Below are 12,967 nucleotides of genomic sequence, written 5' to 3'. Positions count from 1 at the left end.
TGAACAGTTTGTACCTGAAGATGGTTTGGTGAGACAAAAAAAAAAAAGCAGGAGACGAGGTGACGTAGCCCACTGATCATATTCTTTTTCACATACAGTCTTTGAATATGATCTCTTGTCAGTCATGTTGAAGGACAGTGACTCAGTGAATAAAACAGTAACCGCAACGATTACTCTTGCCATCTTTTGCCCACACCCCCCTCCCCCAGCCAACAGAATAAGGCAATGTCCTTGTTGCAGTGAAGCCTGGTCTCTGCAACAAGCTGAGACTCTGCAATGCTTAAAGCCCATGTGCCATAAAAAGGAGAGAAAGCCTGACTAAGAAATAAAAGCTTTTCTAGGATGCAAAGCAACAGCTGTCTTTGTTAAAGTAATTAGGGTGACCAACCGTCCTCTTTTTTTTTGCACTTGTTGACTTGTAAAAGCCTATATGACATTTTTTATTTCACCATTCATTAACTGCACAGAGAAGACATCGTTTAAATATGTTAACATTTCCTTTAAACAAACAGTATTATTAAAGTTCTTCATGACTGGGCCAAGTGTTCTCTTTTTTGGCAGTCAAAATATGGTCACCCTAATTTAATATATTTGCTGAAATTAGTTCCTTCTAATGCTCCTGATGCTGTATATACATATATGTGTTTAGTGTATATATAGTGGTAAAAAGAAAGTATACTGTCTGTCAGGTCTAAGGTTTTAGGAATCAGGACATAAACTATTATAACTAGTCCTCACCACGTCTCTAAATTATTTAATACAACTTCAGATGAACTACATATTACACTATGTCATGATTTATTCAACAGAAACAAAACCAAAGCACAGAAGCAGAAGCATGATTTAGTAACCACCTGAAATGGGTTGAATTAATCATTTGTGTGTGTGACTTTATCAGTCTCACTCACGTCATTGTGAAGGAATCTTTGACTGGCCATTGTTTCAACTTGACTCTTATTTTGCTGCTGTTCTTGGGATTATTGTCTTCTTGCATGACCTAATTTGGGCCAAGGTTTAGCTGACAGACAGACAGCTTCACGTTTGGGTACACCAATACTTTAGTGTAAAGAGAGGTTCATTGTTGGGCTCAGACAAGCCCAAATCATCAGCCCTCCACCACCGTGCTCGACAGTTAGTGTGAGGTGTTTGTCCTGATATGCTGTGTTTGCCAAATGTGGTGCTGTCCATTACAGCCAAACATCACCTCTTTAGTCTCGACATTGTTCCAGGAGTCTTGTAGTTTGTTCAGATGCAACTCTGCAAACCTAATCCATGTTGCCATGTTCTTTTTAGAGAGAAGAGGCAACCTTTCCAAACAGGCCATATTTCTTCAGTCTATTTTTAACGATACTGTCATGAACCTTTACATTTACCATGCTTACTGAGGCTTGTATAACCTGAGGTGTAGCTCTAGTGTGTTTTGCAGTTTCACTGAGCATTGCATGGACTGACCTTAGGCTGGATTTGTTGGGACGTCCACTCCTGGGAAGATTGACAATTATCCGGAATGTTTTCCACTTGTGAATAATCTTTCTCGCTGTTGAATGATGACTTCAAGTTGTTTGGAAATGGCCTTATAACCCTTCCCAGATTGAGCAACAATTGCTTCTTTAAGGTCATTACTGAGGTCTTTCCTCACTGGTATTGTGTTAACACATACCCGAATGCTCCAGAGTAGCAAACTGGTCTGCTTTACTTAATTCCTATAAATGCAGGGTGTACTTGGTTTTTCTCACTGCATTCTTCTCCTGCATTTTGACTTAATTTTTATGAAACAAATAGATCTGTTAAGGACCAGATGATTTTTTTTATTATTTTGTCCTGATATGTAAAACCTTGGCGTTTAAAGACTGCGTGCACTTTCTTTTTCATTTTTTTGACTGTGTTGTATCACAACTTTAATTGTATGTAATTGTTGCAGAGTATATACTCTTGCAAAGGTAACACAGGGGAAAAGTAGCACTAAAAAAGATGCTGCAGTTACTAAGCAGCTGGCCTGAGGTTTCAAGATATTTACTCATTATAAACAACTAATTAGCCTTGCTGACAGCACGCAGCAGCACCAGTCCTGAGTTTCATATCCTGTACAATACAAAGCAGCTGAATAATGGTTAAGACAACACACTATGTAAATGAGACATCTTTGGAGTTACATGTTGTTATGCTTCTCCCATCTCCTTGTAAAGTAGCAAACAAGCCCTAAATTCTGAAGTTGTGTCAGGTGTCACTAACATTAGTAAGTGTAATGACTGAATTTCAATTTCTAATGCCGTCTAAAAAAACATGAGTTGCTGCTCTACACATCACATGTAAAAACAATATCATGGAAATGATTAATTCTTAATCAGCGAGTAACCTCGTATTCATACTTTTGTCAGTTTCATCTTGCCTCTAATCAGCTTCAGAACTCCTGTGAGTTTAACTTGTAAGTTGAGAGAACATCTTAATTATGCTCGCTGGCGTACTTCCCAGCATGCAGTGCATTTCAATTAACTTTACAGAATCTTTTCCTCCTCGTTTGGGCAATGTCACTTGGAGACGTGTTCTGTATGTTTGCTAAGATCAATTTCTGATGAAACTGGAGCAAGTGTGATGAAAACTAGTACAGAATAGCCCTCAATCCTCGTTAGTCTTTCATGGGCCTTTGTTTCCCCCGATTTCACTGTTGAGGCTGGTGTTTTTTAAATTTATGGTCACACGCGTCGGCAGAGATTAAAATGATTATAACCTTGTTGACAATGTTAAAACCATTTTCTCTGCTAGCAATGCACACTCTTTGTGTTACTAAATGGTAATGTGTTAGCAGTATCCGGAGGAACTGTGGAGTGTTTTGTGTTTAGAGTGAATTAGTTTGTTTACGAATGAAACCCTGCAGTGGTTTTCACCTTAGTTTGACTCATTTGAGCACACGAGGACAATCAGAAAGCAATTGTACTCGGTTATGGAGTGGAACAATTGAAGCTTGCTGGGAGTAAATTTGTTGTGGACATTTTCACAACATTCAGATCCAAAGTATTTCACTTAAGTAGTAATATAGTGTGTTAGACAACGGCCTTGTCCTCTTACGTGTTATCTGAACACAAATATATAAAGAACCTTTTTTTCAACTTGTCTCCACGGCTGTTTGATTAAAAGCTCTATGTTCACAATCTTGCTGACAAATTTTTATCCACTACTGTACACCTACAGCGGTGGACAGAAACATTTCAGTGGAAATGGCTTTGCATTTGTCATAGTATCTAAAAGATGTTGTCATTGTTTGGAGATCTTATTTTCTGAGTCAGTTAACTGGTCACTCCATCACCCTGGCTTTTTTTTGTCATAGTGTTTGTGTTACTAAATCGTTGAGATTGTGTGGTATTTTCTTCCCTGTCTCCTTTCTCTTACGATTCCCATTTTGTCCTGTGGGTGTGTGGGTGTCTGTTTTTGTATCTGACTGGGCGTGGCACTTAATCATCACCTGCCTTGCAATCAGTCTGCGCACCTGAAAGTAATCCGTAATCAGGCTCTGCAGCATTTCAGCCCCGGCTTCTCCTCCGCTGTGTGCTGTATCTACTAGTCTGGTAACACACATACAACGCCAGCTAAAGTCGCTAGGCTGTAGTGAATTTACCTGATCCTGTAGCAGCTTTGTTCTCTCTGTTTCAGGGTCACGGTCTATCACAAGTCTTGCTGTCAGCCTACTTCAGCCTCCATCTCAGCTAATCTGCTACCACCATCTAAAGTAAAATACACTGCTAACTCTTGCGCCTCAATCTGCCGCACTATTCTGCTCTTGTGTTCTTTCAGAAGCTTTTGGATTAATTATGCTGGTACTTTTACACCAATATCCTGAGGCCAGTAGTGTGAAGCAGGATATTTTCTCATCCAGGTAAATTCAGGGTAAACCCTGGGTTTTCTGTAACACAAAGGTTACCATGGTGGTATATCACCATGGTAACTTGTGCTGCAAATCGGTACGGCTCTAGATTACAGATCAACAGGTATAAAATCACCACAGATTATCCAATGAATTCTCTGAAAAATGAGGTCACCATTCCTGGAAGATCCGTCAGATCTTTGTTTATGGATAGTGAGAGGGTCACATTTAAAAAAAAAAAAAAAAAAAAAATCTTCTAAATCAGGGGTGGGCAACTCCAGGCCTCAAGGGCGAGTGTCCTAAGGTTTTAGATGAGTCCTTAATCCAACACAGCTGATTCAAATGGCTAAATGACCTCATCAACATGTCCTGAAGTTCTCCAGAGGCTTGGTAATGTGATTACCCAGGGTAATATCTAAAACCTGCAGGACACCGGGCCTCGAGTTGCCCACCCCTCTTCTAAATGGAGCTTTCCATTTGAAGTCATGAGTCCGAATTTTCAAGTGGAACACGCCCTCAAGTCAGACTTCTAAAGACCATTACACATCGATGGCATTGCAAAAAAGAGACATGAAATTCAGATTTTTCTGGATCTGAATTTGCTGTGTAACAACAAAAAATGATATCGACATTATTTCAGAAAAAATAATCCTCAAAAAATGCACTGGGGGTCAACAAATCAACATCAAGCAATGCTGAGTTGGTCCTGATGTTTCTACACAACAAAAGAAAGAAACAGAGATTCTGGGTTCTCTGGTTTCTGTCTCGGTTTTTTCGGTTGAGCTCTTGTTTGCAGAGTGAAGATCACATCTGAGGAGACAGAGAAATTTAAGAGAGACAACTGACCTAGAGCGTTTTGCTCTATGTCTGAGATAACACTGTATTATTTTAGGATTTGTATATACAGCACTGGTGTGCATTTTGAGCTATGAACACACTTGTTGCTAAGTGCAGTGGTCTCAATGGTCAGATCTGTTTATTCGCATTTGAAAAATCTGCAAAATGCTCCAAATTTGTCCAGCGAAAGTACGTGGTCGGTGTGAATAGCTGCAATAAGAATAGGTGATAAGAATATTTTTAACACAGGAAATATTTGCATTTTACACATCCGGTGTTTAAAGGCCTTCACTTTGAAAGTCAAGGCTGGCCCGCCAACCCCAACTTGAAAAGCCAAGATGGCGGCAGTGCACGTAAAGATTAGTAAAACTGTAAAACTGGCAGTCTGTACTTCTAGTGTTGTGTATCTGTGATTTGCTCAATGAACCATACACAGAGGTCTGACCCGGCTCTATCTATCACCGTGCTGCCACAGTGTTTTAAGCATTGCACTGTTTTGATGGTGATGCATGAATGGCTCTACCATGCTAAGGAGCAAAACAAATCCTGCTTTCTGTTGCTTTTCCAATTTTACTACTGGAACACTTGAGACACATCACTCCGATATCTGGTTTCTGAGGCAAATTAAACAAAAGTCCCTGATGAGCATCAGTGATAGATATGAATCTTATATCCAGCTTTATTTCTTTTTTTCTCTTCTTCATGGCTCTAAAAAAATTTACAACTACTTTATTGTTATGTGAGCACTAATATATGATCCTAAAACAAGGCATCTGTTCGTATTTGTGGATTTTATATCAAAAACGAAGCCGATCCTCAAACTGTTAAACAACATCAGGGCTGTAGCTGAAAGAATAAAACCATCTTATGCATTAATTTAACAAAATACACAGTTAAAATCCATCAGATTGTCCTGTCTCTTAGTGATTAAGTCTGTTAAACTACACACTCAACATTTTTGATGCCTTTCTTAATAGGTTTCCAATATTATATAATAGCTCTTATTAATGTAATGTGAGGGTTCACTAGATGGTTTGGAATCTCTCTGAATAATTAGGAACAGCAAGATGGAGATGGATAACTTTTTAACAGCCTCTTTACTCTCAGCACACAGCAACAACAACCCACACTTCCTGTGTGCCGCCCTCATGAATACTTCACTGGCCTCTCAGAAGCCAGGAAATCTTATACTCAGATCAAAACAGGGAAAACAACTAGGTAGATATAACACATACTTATTACTGGTTTGAACATGCATGTCTAAACATTCAAACGTGTAAACATGTAAATATCAAAACACTTAACCACCAAATAGCTACATAACTAGCTTTATAACCTTTGTAAACACCTCTTTGTATATCTAATTAGATTTAAATTGACTTCTACACTTTACATTAATATAGTACCTCTTTTCCAGGCTTACTGACTAAAATGTTTAAAGTACAAACACATTCATAAAGCCTTTTATAGCACTTTTCCTCATTGTCCACATGCCACTCATACCTTTGCTTTACCTGCAGCAACTGTGTTGCTTTCGGTCTGTGTTGTCTGTTCAACCTCTTCATATTTTGGGTAGCACTATTGCCTCACAGAAAGAAGGTCCTGGGTTTGAATCCACTATCTGGCGATGGGCCTTTGCGACTTCTCCCCATCTCTGTGTGGGTTCTCTCCAGGTACTCTGGCTTCCTTTAACACTTGCCTTCAGTTAACTGGTGATTCTAAATTGCCCATAGGTGTGAATGTGAGAGTGACTGCCCCTCTGTGTTGGCCCTGCGATAGTCTGGCGACCTGTCCAGGGTGCATTCCACCTCCCGTCCTATGACAGCTGGGATAGACTCCAGCCTCCCAGTGGAAGTGGAATTTATGTTTCAGCAGGGGTAGCACATTAGCAGTCTGCTGGCAGTCCGGGAGATGGCTCGTCTACCTGCAGAGAGCATCTGTTGTCCTGCAAAAACTGGTCTGCGGGCTCCTCTAGCGCGTTCTGTTGTTGGTCGATCAGCCAGCCAGAGCAAAGATCTAACATACGTACGCTGACCTCTGCTGTTGCTCCCTTCCCCATTCAAGCTCACTTGTCAGCCAATCAGCTTTCAGCAGATGTATACATCATGCATGTCAAGTGACATGCTGTTCTGATTTTGAAGCACTGCACAGGAGCACTGCTGTGTTGGGTAAATACCCCTTTCTACTCACAGTCCAAACAAAAACAGGTATGCAGATGGACACATTTCTGGAACCATAACTTATACTTTATCCTGTTAGGTTGAGTGAATCCAGATAAAAGAAGCCCTGGGTATGTTGAGCTCCCTTGGTAGCACAGGGCCATGGTCTCTAGAGGGTTACCCTGCAAACATGTTTTTATTAGCTCCTGGGTGGATCTTTCTCAATTTTCACACAATGGCACAGACTTTTTTTCTTTTTTGGGGGGGGGGGGAGTCCCAGCATTTCCCATTCAGCTTTGAGCCAATTTATAAATGCTATATTGCTAACATGCTAAAGATGATGAACATGGTAAATCTCCCAGTAATATGTTGAAATACTATAATAGAAGTTATCCAGCTATGTTGGCTGAGGTACTGAGAAATATTAAGACTACTCCCCTGTATAAACATATCTATTATTGGTCCTCTGTGTTGTTTTCATTCAGTCATGAGGAAGTTGATTTTTTTTTTCATTTTTCTGTAGCTGGAATACAGCCTAGGGGATCCTAATTTAATGATGTCTAAAGCAGGTTAGGAGCCTCCATTATGAGAAGCTGAGTTTGGTGGCGTGTTTGTGACGGCTGTGTTGTGCTGAACATAGCTAACGTGCTCTATGTGGGCCACGAATCCCGGAGCATCAGTGTTTGCCAAGAGCACTGCGAGACGAGATGCAGTACATGACATTCCGCTACCTCAGTTTCCATGGATACCACACCTGATTAGACACAAAGTCATGCACGTGCCCTCTGGATTGTGACAGCTAGTCGGCTGACATCTCTCCAAGAACCTGTACTACAACTCAGAAAAAGGAAAGAGGTAAAAAAAAACAAGAAGAAGAAGAAGAAAACCACCACAGTGGAACTTTCGCAAACACCCCCCCCCCCCCCCAAGAAAAAAAAAACAAAAACGTTATCACCTTTTATCCTGTGTTTAACTGTGCGATGCACAGAGATGTTGACTCTTCCTCCTTCCGTGTTGATCTCCCATTTTGGCTCGTGATCAAATGTTTGACAATCCAGAGATGTAATCGACTTTATTCCCTCTGTCTTTATTTTCTATTTGAACCCTTTATTCGTTTTTCACATTCACTGGCTCCATTCCCCATCCCCTCTGCTCAGCATGCATGAAGCGGACAGCACGGGGAGCCCAGAGATCTATAATCCCCCTACAGGAGAGAAGTGGATGACTTTAATGATTTAAATCTGGTCAATGAGCACCTTCTCTGATTTAAAATGAGAAATTTGAAGGCTTGCTGGAATTAACCCAAAAACAGGACCACACTCACCACATCAGCATTCCCCTAAGTCAATGGTCATTGACCGCAGTAAGTAGGTGCTTAATCATTTTTAATTAGAGATAATCAGACATCTTGTCCATTCTAGTTACAAGAGGGCAAAATTGAGGTCTGCGAGGATCAAAGTTCTCGATTTGACATTCTGACTGAGTTCTCTAAATCTGACATTGTTAATTCAAGATTTTTGCCTCGCTCCCTTGCTCCCGCGGAAGGACCCAGTGAGCTGTGTTCATATAAACAAGTCGGTTTCGAGGATAATTTATTGTGTGACAGCGGCACTTACAAAACAGAGCAAAACTGCGAGTGAAGTGTTGGAGAATGCTCAGCAGAGTCCAGGCTGGGTGTGGCAGTGCAGTCTCTCTCGCTGGTGGTATCTCTTAGTAATGAGGCCCTGTGAAGCCGCGGCTCTCACCCCTCGCTGGGCCCTCATACATCATTAATGTTCCCACATCATAGTCCTGATAATTACCGGGGACGTGAATGTCACCTCAGTCGCGCCTCCTCAACAGAGGATGACAGTGCGAGGTCTGTGGTCTGCCACGAGTGCCAGATCTCACGCGTGCGCTCTTCTCACGCACACGCTCAGAGTCTCTTCGCACACTCGCAGATATACAGATTTCATCCAAAGTGAGCCATATGTGTCCTCTTATTATATTCACAACACATGGGACGCTTGACTCCTTTGGCTTTGTTCCAGTAAGGCGCTCAAGTTTCCTGCACAGACACTGAAAAGTATCTGCGTTAAAACTAAAGTTGGCTCACCCAGCTTACAAAACAGCCCCGTTTTTCTTACTTCCTATTTCAGTTACGCAGACATTCGGATAACTTTCTTTTATGCATTTATGTCCTCAAACTTTTACATGGCGCTGCTGAGAGGTCTGCCTCTATGCTGGCTTTATGAAGGTGAATTTAATATAACTGTATAGTTCAAGCCCAGTATTCCAAAGCATTATGTCCATATCAGATGATTCTACTCTTTGGGTCTAGTGTAACTGTTGAGTGCCACAGAGGAAGTAATTTTCTTCTTAAAGCAGCATTGTGAAGCTGCTAAATGTATCTGTTTGATTCTGTGAAGGGTGGATGGAGGCTAAAAGGCATTGTACTGACTTGGCAAACACAAAAATGTGGTTAATATTCTGAAAGGGAATATAATAGGAATATAGAAGGAGTCTAATTTTTTCATCCCTTAACTCCCACAAACCATTCATCCTCAGCTCAAACAGTAAAAGGCATTCATTTAGGGGAAACTTAGAGCTGGAAACTTAGTTCAACATTTAAAATTGTGCATTTTTGTGAAATGTGAGCTACTTAACTTTGATCTGTGTGAAGTGACTGAGCTCCTGCGAAGTGTGAACTTGCACACAACTGCCTTCGAGACGCAACGCCGGAAGTAAACCGCTGTTACATAGGACACAGATGATTGCATCCCAGCAGATCTGCAGCTAGATTAGCCACATCCATGACTGCTGCTGTTTAAAGTGTTGATGCGGCACAAAGAAAGGCTCTGGCTCGTGTTGTCGCTGATCATGAAAGTGTATTGACGTTCTTGTCTGTCATCTGAAACAAGCAAACATCTTCCTCTCTCTCTCTTTTTTTTTTTTTTTAGAGAAATCGAGGAGTGGATGAGCCACAGAACACACCGTCAGCATTTTTCACTGGATTTATTTACCTTCACTGCTTGAGTGCATTTTTGCCTTAGGGCCTGGCTCCTTTGGCTGCAGTATTAAGGCCTGTTTAAAAAAGCTGCAACATGTACACCAAACCAGCCATCTGGATTGTGATAAATCTACTAATACCAAAAGCAGAAGGTTAAAGACCGCTTTGGTTTACCAAAGAATCAAGTAGTCTTAAGCGTGCCTGCAGGAGAATGGCATAAATCAAGCATCTAAGAGTTCTTCTAATTGCATAATCATCTTCAATTACAAGTGACTCGGATATTTCTCTTTAAATCTGCCACAAATGCAATCCTAGAATTTTGAAATTGGACTCAAACTTCTGCAGAAAAACTGATGATTAGAAGCAAGTTTAGTTGAAAAATCTTCAGCTACCTCTGTAGAAACAGTGTGAATATATGTGGATTGATCAGCTTTGAGGCTATATTTCTCTAAAGAGTTTTTCTTTCATACATATCAGAAAACTCTTGAAGACAGATCTCAATATGTGAACATATATTTCAGATCTGTGAGGCCAAATACCTGTTTTGTGAATCATAAGACTCGAAAGATCTAAAGATCTGAAGCACTGTTCAATTTCATTTCAGCATCATGGATTTCCCATAAATGTGGCACTTGTGGGTTTAATGGTTGTGCTGACTTTGCACTCGCAATCTCTTCAGTGGTAATTCATGAAAATGAGAACTCAAATGTATATTGGGGGAAGCAGTACAAACCTCTGTTATGGCTGTCCAATTAAACGTGATTTATGGACGAATCACTTCAAACAGTTGCATCTCAGTCTGTAAGTAAGCACACAAAGAAGCCATTATGGCTAAATACATCGGGATCGCTGTCATTTACCATGTGTTTTTGCTCGAGGAGTCGCAGCAAAGTTTCTGAATTGCAAGAAAACTGCAAGATTCACACTGTTTGGTCTTTATTGACTAAATCCAGACTATAGAGACTCCACTTGCGGCTAATTGCTCTGTACATCAACTGACACAAACTCAAAGACGCCCCATCCATTCATCCTTTACCTGCGGCGAGTAATCTGACTGTAGCTTTTTCTTTAATCTGCCGCTTTTATATCAAATCCCAGTGGGTGCAGGGGAAATCTATAACCCAGTGGTAGTTTTTATTGCTGGACCATAGCATTTTTACATGTTGTAAACATCATCTGTGACCCGATGCACCCTGTCCAGCACCTCCTCAAACTACTCCCTTCTGGTAAGGCAATACATGCACGCACCACAAGGTTTGAAAAGCAGCCTCTTTCATTCCCAAAGCTGTCAAACTGTTGAGAATGGTCTGACACACACCCCTACCCCACCCCACCCCTCCAGAGCTCCCTACACACTCACTAAAACACAGGCACACAAATACACTCATAGAGATATACTGTATACTGTTAGACCTCTGCCAACATGCCCCGTGGCCCTTGTGTTACTTGCTTGCACAAGGGCCACGGGGCATATCGCACTTTGCATTTTGTATCGCTACTTAACGCAGGCTTCAATTTGTTTACTGTCTATTTGCGTGCAGGACTGCCCTCTAATGCTGCCTTTTAATTGTATGTGTACTCTTCTTTGTACTTTTGCAGTAAATGTGCTTTAAATGTCCTCTATGTGTCTTTTCAATTGTTTATAATGCTATTATTATTGTTACTTTAATATTAATACTCAGGTAGCACCGTAGATATTGTGTTGTGCAATTCTCCCTTGCACAGCAGCGCATTATCATTGTCTCAGCTGTTTTCCTTACCACGCAGAGAGCTGACCATTTGACCCAGCGGGCCTTTGCCCCGTTCTTTTTCCTCTGAGACAAATATTTTCAAATCTGGCATCAACAGTTTTCTGTTTGCAGCAAAAATGCTCTTCCTCTGTTGGCTGTTCAGAGGAAGAAACAGCAGTCTCATAAGCACAGTTGACTTTTGGGGGTCGTCCTGCTGCCCTCTCGTTTCTTCCTCCTTCTTCTTGTCTCCTTTTTTACTTTGATTTAGCTCCTTATTTCTTTATGCCAGTTCGAATGAATATGGCTGACCATCAGCGAAATGGCTTGTGATCCACCCACAGGATAATAGCGTAACCGCGGGGGAAGTCAGCCTCACACATGTAAACAGATTAATATGCGGGGTGATTAGTTCAGCTGGCACACTGATCTGAAATTATATCTTTATGCTGTTAGCTGCACTGGCTATTACAGGGAGGCTACTTGCTGTGTTTACTTTGGGCCGGACTTGAAGATAAGCGTTCAAGACAATTCATGGAAAAATAATGTTTGTTTGGAAAGCTGCAGAAACGTAAATCTTGCCTCAATATTCATTGTTTTTACATGAGTCCTCATTTTCCTGGCTCTAAACTGAGGAGGTGGTACGTGCAAAGAAGCACAAGCCATCAGGCCACATTTATAGCAGATATGCAGGATGATATTAAACCATAATTTTAGTTTAAGAATTGGTAAAGCATGCAAAGTTCACACTGTAATAAGTCAGAGCAGATAACTGCAGGTGCACTGAGACAAGCTATACTATATAATGTCAGCAGATCTATTTGGTACGGAAGACCAGGTATTCTTTTTTTTTTTTCTGAAAAACATATGAATAATGAAAAGAATTCCAGGTGAAACATTCAAATCTCCAGAATAAAAGGCCAATTCATGTTAAAATATTCAAAACCTCCATCATGGTTTGGCACCACGGAGTGAGACTTATCATTCTGGCTGTCAAATCACCCATGTGACTGAACAGATGTTTGCACCTTCTTCAATTCTTCTTCACTTTTTTCTTCTCGGCTTTTCTTTCTCTTCCGCTAGGATACAGACAGGATGCGAACACACTTAGACTCACACACAGACACACACATAGACATGCTCTCGGTTCAGAACTAACCCTCATTTGGCCAATTACTCTGACCTTCCAAATTGCAGACCATCCAAAAGCCTCTTAGAGTGAATGTAACATCCCCTCCTTCCCTGCTCTCTGGAGAGATATTCAGCATGCTCCTCTAACCCTACTGATAGGACAGTTTAGCTTTAAACGAGCCTGTTTTGCCTCAACACATTTCTTCCCGCATATCTTCCAGGGCTGTGGGTTTTATTGATCGCTGTTGTCCCTGGAGTCTTGGTG

Source organism: Simochromis diagramma, unplaced genomic scaffold (genome assembly GCF_900408965.1).
Source record: "Simochromis diagramma unplaced genomic scaffold, fSimDia1.1 OVJJ01000685.1, whole genome shotgun sequence".
Classification (NCBI taxonomy): Eukaryota; Metazoa; Chordata; class Actinopteri; order Cichliformes; family Cichlidae; genus Simochromis; species Simochromis diagramma.
Note: the sequence above shows the minus strand (reverse complement) of the source record.